Below are 15411 nucleotides of genomic sequence, written 5' to 3' on the forward strand. Positions count from 1 at the left end.
CGCAGACTGTTGCCTTTCTGGCAGCTTCGTCTGCGATTTCATTACCTGTAATACTAGCATGCCCTGGAGTCGATACAAATACGCATCGCTGTCCTCGTTGTTTTAGTACGTATAAAATGGACAGGATGTTTGCAATTAGGACATCCTTAATGTTCTTGTTCCGAATTGCGACGAGTGCACTTAATGAATCGGAACATATTAGCACTCTCTCTTCGCAATAGTGTTCAGTGTAGCGAAGAGCTTGCTGAATTGCAGTGAGTTCTGCTGTGTAGACACTGGCCACATCTGGCAGCCTCCAAAAGTGGGCTTCTTCATTTACATATACCGAGCATCCAACACCATGTTCGGTTTTATAACCGTCAGTATAAATTCTAATATGTTCTTCGTAACTACTGACGGTTGCTAAAAATTCCTGCTGGATGATCACTGCTGGTTTCTTTTTTATTTATCCTTGAGAGAGATCAAAACTTGTATTTACCGCTGGCAAGAGCCATGGCGGTATTTCTCTAGTAGAAATTGCTAGTGTCTCTAGTATAGCAATTTCATATTTTCTTCTTAATTCGCGGTACCTAATTCCGGTTGGTCTGGAATAGGTAGCACGATGTTCATATACTGAAGCCATAGGATGATTCGTAAACAATTTATTATTTATATGAGCAGGGAAAGCCCATACATTTGCTGCATATCTTAACAAAAGGATCTCTCTTCTATAATGTAGTGGCATTATTCCGGCTTCAGACATCAGACTAGCCGCCGGACTTGTGCGGAAAGCGCCTGTTGCATATCTTATTCCGCTATTACGAAATACGTCTAACTTTCTTAAGTGCGACTTTCTAGCGGATGATTATAAGATACATCCGTAGTCTAGTTTAGATTGACCCAATGCTTTATATAATCTCAATAATGTCTCTTTGTCTGAGCCCCAATTTAAATTCGATAAACATTTTATAATGTTTAGGGCTCTTTTGCATCTATCACTCAAGTCCTGTACTTTGATGAGGAATTCTCTTCCTACAAAAGTGTACAAAAGTGTATAGTTTTATTTAAGTCGCTAATGATTCTTATTTTTGATGCTGCTACAGATAATGAAAAAAAAAAATGTATTTTACGTTTTCGTATATTATTAACTTTAATATGAATTATAAAAATTTATTTTTATACCATTGCATAAAACGTATATTTTTTCAGAGTGAGGCTCTTTTGTAATCAGTTTTCTACTGCTATTAGACCTTCATGAAACTTTTATTAGGAATGAACGATAATTTTATTGCATTTTACATTTACTTGATTATTTACATATAAATGTCATAAAAAGAAGTGTTTAAGTGTTTAAATAACAACTAGAAAAACATTGAAATTTTTTTCCACAGTCTTTACTATAATTAAACTTCAACCTATATTATTACAGACATTTTAAACACTGTTTAAAATGAACTAATTGAAAGAAAATCTAAGTAGAAAAAGTTTTAAATGGGGTAAAATATCAAGAATTCTTTGTCATGAAATTATTATATTAAAATGGGTGATTATTGTGATACGCTAACAACGAAAAAATAGTTTAAGCTCTTAGTATTAGAAAATATTTTATTTTAAGGAATTTTTTTATTATTCAAAGGTCCAAATTTTAGTTCGAGTTTTTAAATTAATATTGTTTTCAGATGAAGTCATCTTGATTCGAAAATTTTTAACTGCTATCCTCATACAATATTTTTAATCAAATTAATTAGTATAGCAGCAAGATGTATTTAGTAGAAACCGTAAAATGTAAGGAAATATTAATACAAAAAAAAACTGTCAAAATTTATAAATCGTCAAGATTTCTTTAACTCAGAACCTCTAAAAATTTAGAACTGAATGTTAATGGGTAGTAATACTTTCTGTTTGTGCGGAACGGTCTCGTAAAAGAAAGTTAAAATAAAAACACAAAACTAAAAAAATCATCTTTGGTTACAAAAGCGATAACTTGGTATTATTTAATAATTTTATATGAAAACCAGTTTTATTTATGAAAAGAAATGGTTTTAATTTTATTAAAACACACTTCATCATAAATAATTTAAAAGACTGTTATTAAAAACATTCGGTATAATGGAATTATTCGAGTATTATTGCATAAGTTAGTAATTTAAAATACCGCAAGGAGTATCATGAACGTGTTGGCTTTGAAAGAGCTAACTCATTGGCAAATGACTTTCTGCTATCATGCAAAGATTGTTAGTATAGGCTATAGTTAAAGAGAGCTACTGCACGGTAAACTGGACGTGCTCGCGTGCGACAGTAGCGTGTGCAGTGGCTTACCAGTTACTGTCTGTGTGCCTGACTAGTGACAGCATATCCTGTTAACTAATGGATGAATACAGACGACTTCTTTAAATAATTTTTGAAATAATGTGATTAATTTTGTTAATTATTACAGATAACAATATGGTAAATTAAAACCTGAGAGTAATATTGAAACATAGAATAACTTAAAGTTTTTTTGTAATGGGCTTAATTATTATGTAAGTTAATGTTAAATTTTACGTTAGATTTTTTTATAAATGTTTGTTTTTAACGATTAGTTTCAATATATTCTTCCAAATTTAAATAAATGAATAACTGATTTTTTTCATAATTACAATTTACTATGAATGATTAGTTCAAAAAACATTACAATATTATAATAGTGATAATATGTTAATGGATACTCTTCCAACACGTCTTAAAACCTGTTAGGATGGTTTCCCTGATTATTAAATAACACTAAATATTACTTCGATATTTAGGAAATCTAACGATTGAAATAATCATCTGTTGTCTATTTTGAAAAATGCATAACGAAAATGCAAAATTTATAACTGCAATTTTTTTTTTTTTGTCTTCAGTCATTTGACTGGTTTGATGCAGCTCTCCAAGATTCCCTATCTAGTGCTAGTCGTTTCATTTCAGTATACCCTCTACATCCTACATCCCCAACAATTTGTTTTACATACTCCAAACGTGGCCTGCCTACACAATTTTTCCCTTCTACCTGTCCTTCCAATATTAAAGCGACTATTCCAGGATGCCTTAGTATGTGGCCTATAAGTCTGTCTCTTCTTTTAACTATATTTTTCCAAATGCTTCTTTCTTCATCTATTTGCCGCAATACCTCTTCATTTGTCACTTTATCCACCCATCTGATTTTTAACATTCTCCTATAGCACCACATTTCAAAAGCTTCTAATCTTTTCTTCTCAGATACTCCGATTGTCCAAGTTTCATTTCCATATAAAGCGACACTCCAAACATACACTTTCAAAAATCTTTCCCTGAGATTTAAATTAATTTTTGATGTAAACAAATTATATTTCTTACTGAAGGCTCGTTTAGCTTGTACTATTCGGCATTTTATATCGCTCCTGCTTCGTCCATCTTTAGTAATTTTACTTCCCAAATAACAAAATTCTTCTACCTCCATAATCTTTTCTCCTCCTATTTTCACATTCAGTGGTCCGTCTTTGTTATTTCTACTACATTTCATTACTTTTGTTTTGTTCTTGTTTATTTTCATGCGATAGTTCTTGCGTAGGACTTCATCTACGCCGTTCATTGTTTCTTCTAAATCCTTTTTACTCTCGGCTAGAATTACTATATCATCAGCAAATCGTAGCACCTTTATCTTTTCACCTTGTACTGTTACTCCGAATCTAAATTGTTCTTTCACATCATTAACTGCTAGTTCCATGTAAAGATTAAAAAGTAACGGAGATAGGGAACATCCTTGTCGGACTCCCTTTCTTATTACGGCTTCTTTCTTATGTTCTTCAATTGTTATTGTTGCTGTTTGGTTCCTGTACATGTTAGCAATTGTTCTTCTATCTCTGTATTTGAACCCTAATGTTTTTAAAACGCTGAACATTTTATTCCAATCTACGTTATCGAAAGCCTTTTCTAGGTCTATAAACGCCAAGTATGTTGGTTTGTTTTTCTTTAATCTTCCTTCTACTATTAATCTGAGGCCTAAAATTGCTTCCCTTGTCCCTATACTTTTCCTGAAACCAAATTGGTCTTCTCCTAACACTTCTTCCACTCTCCTCTCAATTCTTCTGTATAAAATTCTAGTTAAGATTTTTGATGCATGACTAGTTAAACTAATTGTTCTATATTCTTCACATTTATCTGCCCCTGCTTTCTTTGGTATCATAACTATAACACTTTTTTTGAAGTCTGACGGAAATTCCCCTTTTTCATAAATATTACACACCAGTTTGTATAATCTATCAATCGCTTCCTCACCTGCACTGCGCAGTAATTCTACAGGTATTCCGTCTATTCCAGGAGCCTTTCTGCCATTTAAATCTTTTAATGCTCTCTTAAATTCAGATCTCAGTATTGTTTCTCCCATTTCATCCTCCTCAACTTCCTCTTCTTCCTCTATAACACCATTTTCTAATTCATTTCCTCCGTATAACTCTTCAATATATTCCACCCATCTATCGACTTTACCTTTCGTATTATATATTGGTGTACCATCTTTGTTTAACACATTATTAGATTTTAATTTATGTACCCCAAAATTTTCCTTAACTTTCCTGTATGCTCCGTCCATTTTACCAATGTTCATTTCTCTTTCCACTTCTGAACACTTTTCTTTAATCCACTCTTCTTTCGCCAGTTTGCACTTCCTATTTATAGCATTTCTTAATTGCCGATAGTTCCTTTTACTTTCTTCATCATTAGCATTCTTATATTTTCTACGTTCATCCATCAGCTGCAATATATCGTCTGAAACCCAAGATTTTCTACCAGTTCTCTTTATTCCGCCTAAGTTTGCTTCTGCTGATTTAAGAATTTCCTTTTTAACATTCTCCCATTCTTCTTCTACGTTTTCTACCTTATCTTTTTTTCTCAGACCTCTTGCGATGTCCTCCTCAAAAATCTTCTTTACCTCCTCTTCCTCAAGCTTCTCTAAATTCCACCGATTCATCTGACAACTTTTCTTCAGGTTTTTAAACCCCAATCTACATTTCATTATCACCAAATTATGGTCGCTATCAATGTCTGCTCCAGGGTAAGTTTTGCAGTCAACGAGTTGATTTCTAAATCTTTGCTTAACCATGATATAATCTATCTGATACCTTGCAGTATCGCCTGGCTTTTTCCAAGTGTATATTCTTCTATTATGATTTTTAAATTGGGTGTTGGCAATTACTAAATTATACTTCGTGCAAAACTCTATAAGTCGGTCCCCTCTTTCATTCCTTTTGCCCAGCCCGTATTCACCCACTATATTTCCTTCCTTGCCTTTTCCAATGCTTGCATTCCAATCTCCAACTATTATTAAATTTTCATCTCCTTTTACGTGTTTAATTGCTTCATCAATCTCTTCGTATACACACTCTACCTCATCATCATCATGGGCGCTTGTAGGCATATAAACGTTAACAATCGTTGTCGGTTTAGGTTTTGATTTTATCCTTATTACAATGATTCTATCGCTATGCGTTTTGAAATACTCCACTCTCCTCCCTATCTTCTTGTTCATCACGAAACCTACTCCTGCCTGCCCATTATTTTACGCTGAGTTAATTACTCTAAAATCACCTGACCAAAAGTCGCCTTCCTCTTCCCACCGAACCTCACTAATTCCTACTATATCCACATTCACAATCAACAATAACTGCAATAAAATTTTAAAACCATAAATACATAAAAAATATTTGATATACATTTTTGGATCAGATTTTAATAAAACCCAGTAAGATAATGCCAAACAGTCAACAAAAAAAAAATGTAAAATGTAAACGAACTAAAAAAAAATCATAATAAATTCTTATATTTTCTCTTTGTGTATAGCAATTTTTTTTGTAATGGTATATATTTAACAAAAATCCCAGAAATATTGCAAGAAGTTTTGTGTTATTTTAAAGAAAATAGGATGGTTTGTTCAATATTAAAAAGTAAACTTGCTTTTAGCCGGTTTTCTAAACGAGGATTGATCCTCCTAATGTACAAATTTTAGATCGTAACAATAGATAGTATTTGATTTTTTTTAGAACAGCACGAAATTACTTTCGGAATCTTTGAAATATGTTACTGAAATATAAATATAATAGTTAAATAGAAAAAAACATCAAGAAAGTGATAACTTATTTTTGTACTTCTATTATCATTCATTTATGTAAACGACCTTATGCACAGTAAATTTCGAAACCTTTCAAATTTATAAGAAATTAGTACGTAATTATTTTTATAAAATTATTTTTATTTACAATTTCTATTTTTACTTTTCTTCTACATTTCATACTTTTGCAGAAATGTATGCATCATCAAAATCGTTTTTATATGATTAAACTGAAAATCACTATAAGATCTTTTACGATCCCTTCAATCTAAATAAGTAAACCTATAATAATAAAATTTGAAACTGCTGTTATGTTTTTAGAAAGAAAGTGTGATTTTCCTTTTTAAATTATGATTAGTATTTCGGGGTAAGTGAATTTTGGTGAAAACATCTCTGAGGAGCTTCCAAAGATTGTGAATTTTCCCAAAAAAATATTTTTAAATCTTCCTCCATGCAATACAAAAAGAATCAATCAAAAATTAGGCAAAAGATTGCGGTGACCTCGTTAGTTTAATAAAGAATTAATTAATAGTTTTTAATATATAAAGATTCCCTTGCTTCCATCTCACTTTACATCACTTACGCAAAAAATTACATCATTCATTCTCCATAAAAGAATTAAAAAAAAGTTTAAGTAATCAGAAATACACATTTTTGAAGTGGTGTAATAGAAATTAACTTAAAATTATAGAAGCCTGAGAGAAGACAGTATCCTTTTAGGTGCAGAGTATAATGCACAGTTTTTGTGATTGCAGTTACTTATTTGTTTGATAAATCGTTCGGATTTTCGTCCTTTTCATAAAGGATTATGTTTTTTATATGAATGACATACTAATATGCTTTTTACCAGTGTTAAAGGATGTAAAAATCTAGCAAAATGTGGATCATATCGTACTTCGAATAAGTTAACCTATGCTAATGAAAAAAAGAGAAAATCTCAAATAAATTTTGAAACAAATAGTTTGATATAATGTTATCATTAACATTGTATCAAACTATTTGTTATTGATTTAAAAAAGAAAGATGTTCTTAATTTTGAACCGAACAAATGTACATATTTTTTATGTATATGCAAGTTTATGATATAAATTCTACAGCGAATGTAAACGAATTTCCACAAAAAAATGAAAAAAATTGATTACCCGTCTTAAGGACTCCAAATTCCGAACACATTCTTTGTTAACTACTGATTGGTTTATGTAACAGAAATTATAGATGATTAAATCTACATTCAGATCGGTTAATACCTTCAAAATTACTATTAAAAAACATAACTCTTATTCAGAGATGTTAATTTTGGGAAGAAAAAATTGGATCGGAAATATTATTTTTTATATTTATTTAAATATTAACAATCGAAATCCATGAATGTATTACCAAGCTGGTTCGACGCTTTACGGGGAGGACACATGTTGTGGCAATATTTACGTTTTAAAATATTTAAGGAAGTAATTTATGAACTGCTTAAAAAAAATTGAGGGCATTGTATGATTTGTGGTCAGACAGTAAGTTACAGCGTGCTGATATTTTGACAGTTGTTTCTCGAGGTGTTGAAAAATGTAAATGTACTTATTACATTTAAGTATCGGGATTATTTGCATCAGTTTACCTCTGAGTAGATGATTTAATACGGCGACATTTCCATTTGTATGATGACAAGAAGAGTGAGTAACATGTTAGTCTACGGAACGGGCAAGTAGAAATGTTTAGGCGGGAGGATGGCAGATGTCAGGATTTGTTAAGACTTATGGTAACTCAAAATATATATTACGACATGAAACATAAAAGAAAGAGTTTTGTCTCAACAGAACAAAGCGTCATTACATTCAGATGTAGGTGGTGACGACGAGTCATGCGTTATTTTTGCTACAATTTACAGAATCGGGAAAGAATTTATACTACTGCAAACGTGACAGAATAATATTGAAATAAAATTTCACATGGACCCGAAGATAAATTACAAACAAATATCTTAACGACTTAATTATTATTAAAATCTTGAATTTAAACTGTTTTACACTAATTTTGTTATTTTATATCAAACTAAATCGACAAATTATGCAGGACTGTAATAATTAAAAAAATATGTCATAATTAATCTGCACAAGAAAATTTTATTAAATATAGAAATTTTGAAGGAACTTTTATTTGCCGGTAGAATTTTACCTAGTGAAAGATATGTATGAGTTTACACAAAACAAATCTACAATTCTCCTTATTTCCCAAACCTTAAATCTAAACTATTAAATTACACGCAGAACGAAAAAACCATTTAATCGACTTGCAGTTATTATATACCAAAATTAAGTAAACTGAAATGAGAAAAAAGAGTTTTTTTTATTAATTTGTTCCGCTAAGTTTTTTAGTCAGTCCCAAGAAAGTAGGTTAAACAAAAATTTAACTTAACAACAAAGAGAACGCTCTAGAAATGTTTACAAAGTGTAAAACTATAAAAATAGATGCACATTTTGATTTAAAAAATAATCGTCTTTAGTACTTTATTAATGAATATTAAAAAATCTGATGTGGACACAACATGACATCCTTGTACGTCTATTATATTACATATACATATTTTTTGCTGCATTTCATTTGAAAGTGAGATACGATCCTCCAGTCCTTTAATAAAGTAGACAGTTACATAACTGCTGAAATATTAGTTTTTATTAACATAAAATATTTATAAATGATTAATTTAACAATCTTAGATGAAATATTAGGATAGAGTATAAGTCCCTTTATTACTCTATTACTAGATCAGTATTATTCATATCTTCGTGAGTTGCTGATTAACAAAAGTCTCAGATTTTTGTTGCCGTAAAAATAAAAGTTAATAATAACTATTCCGTTTAGTGAACTCCTGTATATTGGTTTTAAATGTTAATTTCAACGTTATGATGTAAAATATTCAATTTTTATTATTGGATTATTTGATGAATAATGAAAAATTAAAAAGAAACAATCATACAGGAAAAAAAAGATAACATGAAGAAATATATCTCAAAAAAACGACAAGAATATGAATATGAAGAAGAAAATGATAACAACAAGGGAAGAATAAAAAAATTAACAGATAATGATAAATATAAAGAGGAAGAAAATGTTAAAACCAAGGAAAAAATAATAAGATTAAGAGAGTGATTAATATAAAGTGAGAGAAAATTTGAAAAACTAAAGAACGTTAACACAAATTAAGATCAGAAAAATTATATGAAAACAAGGATTGATTAAATGATAGGCAACAAACAATAAATAAACGAAGTGACCAACTCCGACTTAAAGACAATATAGTCGAAAATATCAGAAGAGTTATCAACTAAAAAATAAGAATTTTTTGTATAATGTATAAAGATCGGGCATGTATGTTCTCAGTGTATATGTTCTTCTTGTGAGGGTCTATTTTTTAAGTCACTCTGTAGTTAAATTTAATATGGATAAAATTAAACAGAAATTCCAGAATAATTAAAATTAAAACATAATACGATTCTAATTTATAATTTTCAATTAATATTAAATAATCAGATGTTTCATCAAATCTATTACATAAATACATGTGTAATAATGCTAATTAAATTACAAATACACAGTTTTTAAAAGTAGATAAAATTTAATTTCAATTATAACTTCCGATGTTTTTCATATTTTTTTTTATTGTTGTTATTGAATAATTATCTACTTTAAATTTTTTTTTTCTTACAATCACGGGTCAGTAATTATTAATAAATCAATATTAATTGTAAAAAATGAATTAAAAAACAGTTAAAAAATAAAGAATAAGACTGAATCGAACCGATGTGCCTTCACCTTATAGATCCAAATAATTCATGAATTAAAATTTAATTTGTCTATAACTCTGGAAATAATGAAAATAATTACACTATGATAATACGGTGATAACACGGTGATAACACGGTGATAAGCTCTCAATGAGAGCTTATCACCGAACCTAAGAAAAAGTTCAATATCCATTTTTTTTTATTTTGGGCTTTTTTGGACACTTTTGTTTTAGTTGATTGCAATCAAAATGGGAAGGTTCAAAACTAGATGTTACAACAGTCCTACATTCAAAATTTCAACATCCTACGACTTCGTTTTTGAGTTATGCGAGATACGTATGTACACACAAACATACACAAATACATAGCAAAAATTATAAATATAGTAAATGGATAAATACTCATTAAGCAATTCAAATATTACTTAAATATTACTTGGTGAATGATTTTTATTTATTTTTTCATATTTTTCTTGTTTCTTCATAACTGATGTTTTTTTTACTTTTTTATAATAAGAATATTGTGATATCGAAAAATTTCGGTTTTCGATTTCAACAGAAATATCCATTTTTACCATCCCTGAATTAATTTTGACAAGTTTTGGCGTGACTTCTGTACGATCGTGTGTACGTACACCTATGATATTGTCGGACAATATCCTCTCTAAGTCAGAGTTGATCATCATTTCGTTTATTTGTTTTTGTTGCCTATCATTTAATAGATCTTTAGTTTGATATAATTCTTTGATCTTAATTTGTGTACACTTTCTCTAGTTTTAAAATGATATGTATCATCTTTTCTTAATGTTTTTATTTATTTGTTTTAACATTTTCTTCCTCTTTATATTTATCATCTTCTCTTAATTTTTTTATTCTTTCCTTGTTCTTAACATTTTCTTTTTTTCATATTCATCTTCCTGTCGTTTTTACTTCATTATACGAAGTAAAGAAAGTATTGTGATCGTGAAAAATTTCGGTTTTCAGACTTCAACGGAACTGTCCATTTTGACCAACTCCGAATGCATTTATACTAGTTTTGGCGTGCTGTCTGTAAGTACGTACGTACGTATGTATCTCACATAACTTAAAAACGATTAGATGTAAAATGTTGAAAGTTTGGATTTAGGACTCTTTTAACATGTAGTTATGCACCTCTTCTTTTGATTTCAATCGACTGGACCAAAAGTGTCAAAAATCCCAAAATCCAAATAATTTGGATTTTGACCTTTTTCTTAACTGCAATAATATGCCCTCATAGCCTTTCAACGATACACCGTCGTCATTTTCATGGTTCTAGAGTTATAGCGAAATAAAAGTTTAATTAATGAAATATTTGGGTCTTACAAGGGAAATATTTTAATTTCAATATATGTATTTATTAATAATTATTAATCTTTGATTGTAAAAGAAATAATTATAATAAATAATAATTCAATAACAAAAAAAAAAATAAAAGAATAGAAAAAAACATATCAGAAGTTATTAATAAAATAAAATTTTATCTACTTTTCATTATAAAAAAATGTGTATTTTAAATTATTAGGCGTAAAAGGAAGTCATGTGGTGTCCACAGCAGATTTTTTTATATCAAAATGCCCATAAGTAAATAGTTTTTTAAATTAATCTAAACATTTATGCATTAAACTATGAATAATTGTTAGGAAGTAATACTAAAACAAACTCTGGATTTTAAATCAATTACCGTTATGTATATGACTTGGTTAATAAATACGCTTATAGTACATGAAAACTCCCTCTCGGCTCAAGAAATATTTAATATTTACATACATAGCACCTTACAAAGTACTACCTATCTAACACGAACTGCAACCAAAGAAATAACTTTTATTTTTTTTAAATATGAAAAGAAAAATTGTATATCATTGGAACTTAATTATATGATTTTTTTTTTGTTTCAGAACAAAAATTTACAATCGCTTTCTTCTGACGAAACCAATGTAAATAATATGTTAAATTATCTCAGCGGAGAGGGTCGTCAATGATTAACATGAAACAAGCGGTAAATGATTATAATAATAGTAAAAGTGTCCGTATTAATAAACATACGCATAGCAACAACTAAGACCCAGTAAACACTCATTATGCTATAAGTACTTATCAACACTGAGTTTTGAACGTTTTCAGTCTGTGGACCACATGTGTTCAATACATTCATGTTTTTTTTTCAAAGAGAAGATCTTTCCTCATGCACATTTGTCACATATGAATAAACGAACGAATGAAAAATTAAGCACAGACATAAATAAAAGATTGACAACATAAGCGAATATGGGTAAATGCAAAGTGAGAATACAACAAACAGTAATAGCATTAAACTAACAATAAGTAGGTGGCAAAAATGGAAACAAAATATAGTAACAGAAACAGGTAAATGCACAAACTACAAAAAGTATCAAAACATATGAAAATAAGTATCTTCAGCGATCGTATGACGATTAAAATTATATATAAAGATTAAAAGAAAAATTATGTATTATTAAAACTTATTGAAAGAAAAAAAAATACACATGATTAGCTACTACAAGCCTACTGTTGTAAGAATTTGAAAACTTCGTCATTTTTCCCACAAATAATAATGCACTCTCCTGCTTTTTATTTGTCCATTTTGAGTTTTCTTTTATGGTTTTCCTCACCTTCTATCAGCGAGATATATTTCATCTATATCTTAAAAATTATCGATCTAACTTTTATAAAAAAATGAAATGTGGGGGTTAGGTCTTAAGACTTATCTTAACATTTTTCTCTTCAATTTCCATAGTTTTTTCGGCTTGTGATTTCTCCTTAAATTTCTTTGAATGATTTGTTTGTTTGACATTGCATTCTAAAAAGCTGTAAATGAATAGTTTTGAAATTTTCCTGTTAATTTCCGATTTGTGTCAATGAATATATTATCCAAACAACAAAAATTATTATTTTTTGTACAAAATACGAATGATGTCCTACGAATAATTAAAACTATGAATGAAAATACGAATGATTAAAACTATGCAAATTTTTTCTTTACAATAATAAAAATCGGAGACTGAATTTGCAGCGGTTTGTCATTTAATTAAAAAAAATTTAACTTATGTTTAATACAAATCTTGTATTATTATTTCTTGTTTAAATGATGCTCTAAAGTGGTAGGATATATTATATTTATTTAATATCGAATGAAGAAAAATTTTCATTCAATGTTCTGTTTTTTTTTTTATAAATTAACTTTTGATAAACAGTAAAAGATAAATAAAAGTTAAATCCTTTCTTAAATCAAGTTTTTTTTACTGTTTTTTTTTCTCTCTTAATGGAAATAGATGCACAGAGCAAGGGATCAGAATTTAGATTCTTAAGATGCAGTATTACTATCAGTCCATTAATATATATTACAAGACGGCTACTTTGTTAAATAAAGAATGAATATCGTGACAAGTAAATATTTTGTGAGACAGTCATTCCTCTAAAACATGACATGACTACTGCGCATCAATGTTAATTTTTTTTGTTCTATAAAGAGAAACAACAACTTTTATACAACTGCCATGGATCAGCAATGATAATTTTTCAGGTTTTTTCTGTATTTTATTTATTTTTTATTAACTGTGAAGTAAATACCAGAAATCGTTTTATTAATACAGTTTAAAACTGCAAATACGTATTATAAAATTGCAATAATACTCAATGTTGTATTGCACATCATGAAAATTGTTGCAATGTATGACATTAATATCTAATTCCACATTTTACCCGCTGCCAGCAACATTCAAAAGATTTTTTTTAGTTATATTTTTTTAATTGAATTTTATTTTTAAAACAATTGTAATTGTCATTATTTTTACACATGAAGGGAAAATATAAAAACGCTTAGTAAAAAAGCGTTTTAGTTTCAGTATTGAAAATATCGGCTCAAGGCGAATCATAATCATAAAATGGCAATGAGAAATCGGTACAACAAAGAAATAAAAACCAACTTTAATAAAAATTTCTGCACAAATGTATATATGTTACGGTAAAACCCCGAATACCGGTAAATCTTTAGTTTTACCGGTAAATTCTAACATTTACCAGTCGCTTGGTAAAAGTCCGAAAAAATCTTGAAAACACATTTATTTCGGACTTTTACCAAATAGTTTTGGTCATTATTGACATTGACCATAGACTGTTGGTGAAAAATGACAATTCTGTAATGAAATCACTCAAAAGTATGAATTTAAAAATGCTCTTCCCAATTTCGGAATTTCAGTGCACTGCGGGTGAAAAATGAAACAGGTTTTTTTTCAAAAGATTTCAAAAACTTTAATTAATTCATATACACTAATATTAGGAATGAATAATTTTCAACAAACTTCTACAATGGTAAATAGCAATATGTTCTTTGTTATAATTAAATGAATCCTTTCGAGACTAAAAATTAAAAAAAAAAAATTTACAACTAAAAATAATGCCCATCTCAAGTACTAGATAATAACTCGTGAGATAAGTGAAAAATAAATATGAAATAATAATTTTGAAAGAGTAAATCCTTTTCAAAGGCTAAAGCTTGTAGAATACAATTACCATTAAGAACAATCGTTTAACTTTTTTGTGTAAAAATTATTCTTAATAATATTAAATAAAATTCAATCACATTATCTTAGCAGAATGTTTTTTTTAATCATGGTGTTTTGTAAAAGGAAAAACGAATTTTACGATAAACAGAAAACTGGAAGGCTATATTTTAAAGAAACAGAATTTTTAGTTATATTTTTTAAGATTTATATAATTTTCTTAAGTTTTAGAATGGTTTGAACGAACAAAATGATAATTCAATGAAAAACGTTCAGTTGGGATTCAAAACTTTTTTTCCCGCATAAAAAATTGAAAATAAATTGAGTTAAAAAACAATCCGGGTGTTAAACCCAGACTTTGTATTTAAGAGTTGACTATTAATTGATTATTCTCACGTTTGAAAATGATTAATTTTAATGCAATTTTTGAACTGAAATCCCAAAATTGAGAAAATCATTTTTAAATTCATGCTCTTTCCTATTTAGAAGTGATTTAGTTACAGAATTGTCTACTTTTACCAACAGAATATGGTAATTGTCAACAATGACCAAATCGATTTGGTAAAAGTCCGAATTAAATGTGTTTTCAAGATTTTTTACCAAGACTTTTACCAAGTGACTTGGTAAATGTTAGAATTTACCGGTAAAACTTAAGATTTACCGGTATTCGGGGTTTTACCGTAACATATATAACACAAATAAACTTTCCTGTGCTACGCTCAATTTTTTTGTTTACGTTATCAATTCCAAGCAAATTCAATTATCAATTTTAATTGAACTAGGTTTAAAGGCGCAACATCGTAAACGTATAAAAAGAAAACTGTATAAGTTTATTATAACTTCCTTTAAAGGTAAAAATATAAATTTTTGCAGTCGTTTTTATATTATATATAGAATAATAATGCCTTATTAGCCATTAATAAAAAAAATTCTCAGATAAATTTGAAAAACATTTTTTAGGTTTGGAAGACTTTCTACCAAGGTAGAATCTAAAAAATATTTCTTAT

The sequence above is a fragment of the Lycorma delicatula genome, chromosome 1 (assembly GCF_047948215.1).
Source record: "Lycorma delicatula isolate Av1 chromosome 1, ASM4794821v1, whole genome shotgun sequence".
NCBI lineage: Eukaryota > Metazoa > Arthropoda > Insecta > Hemiptera > Fulgoridae > Lycorma > Lycorma delicatula.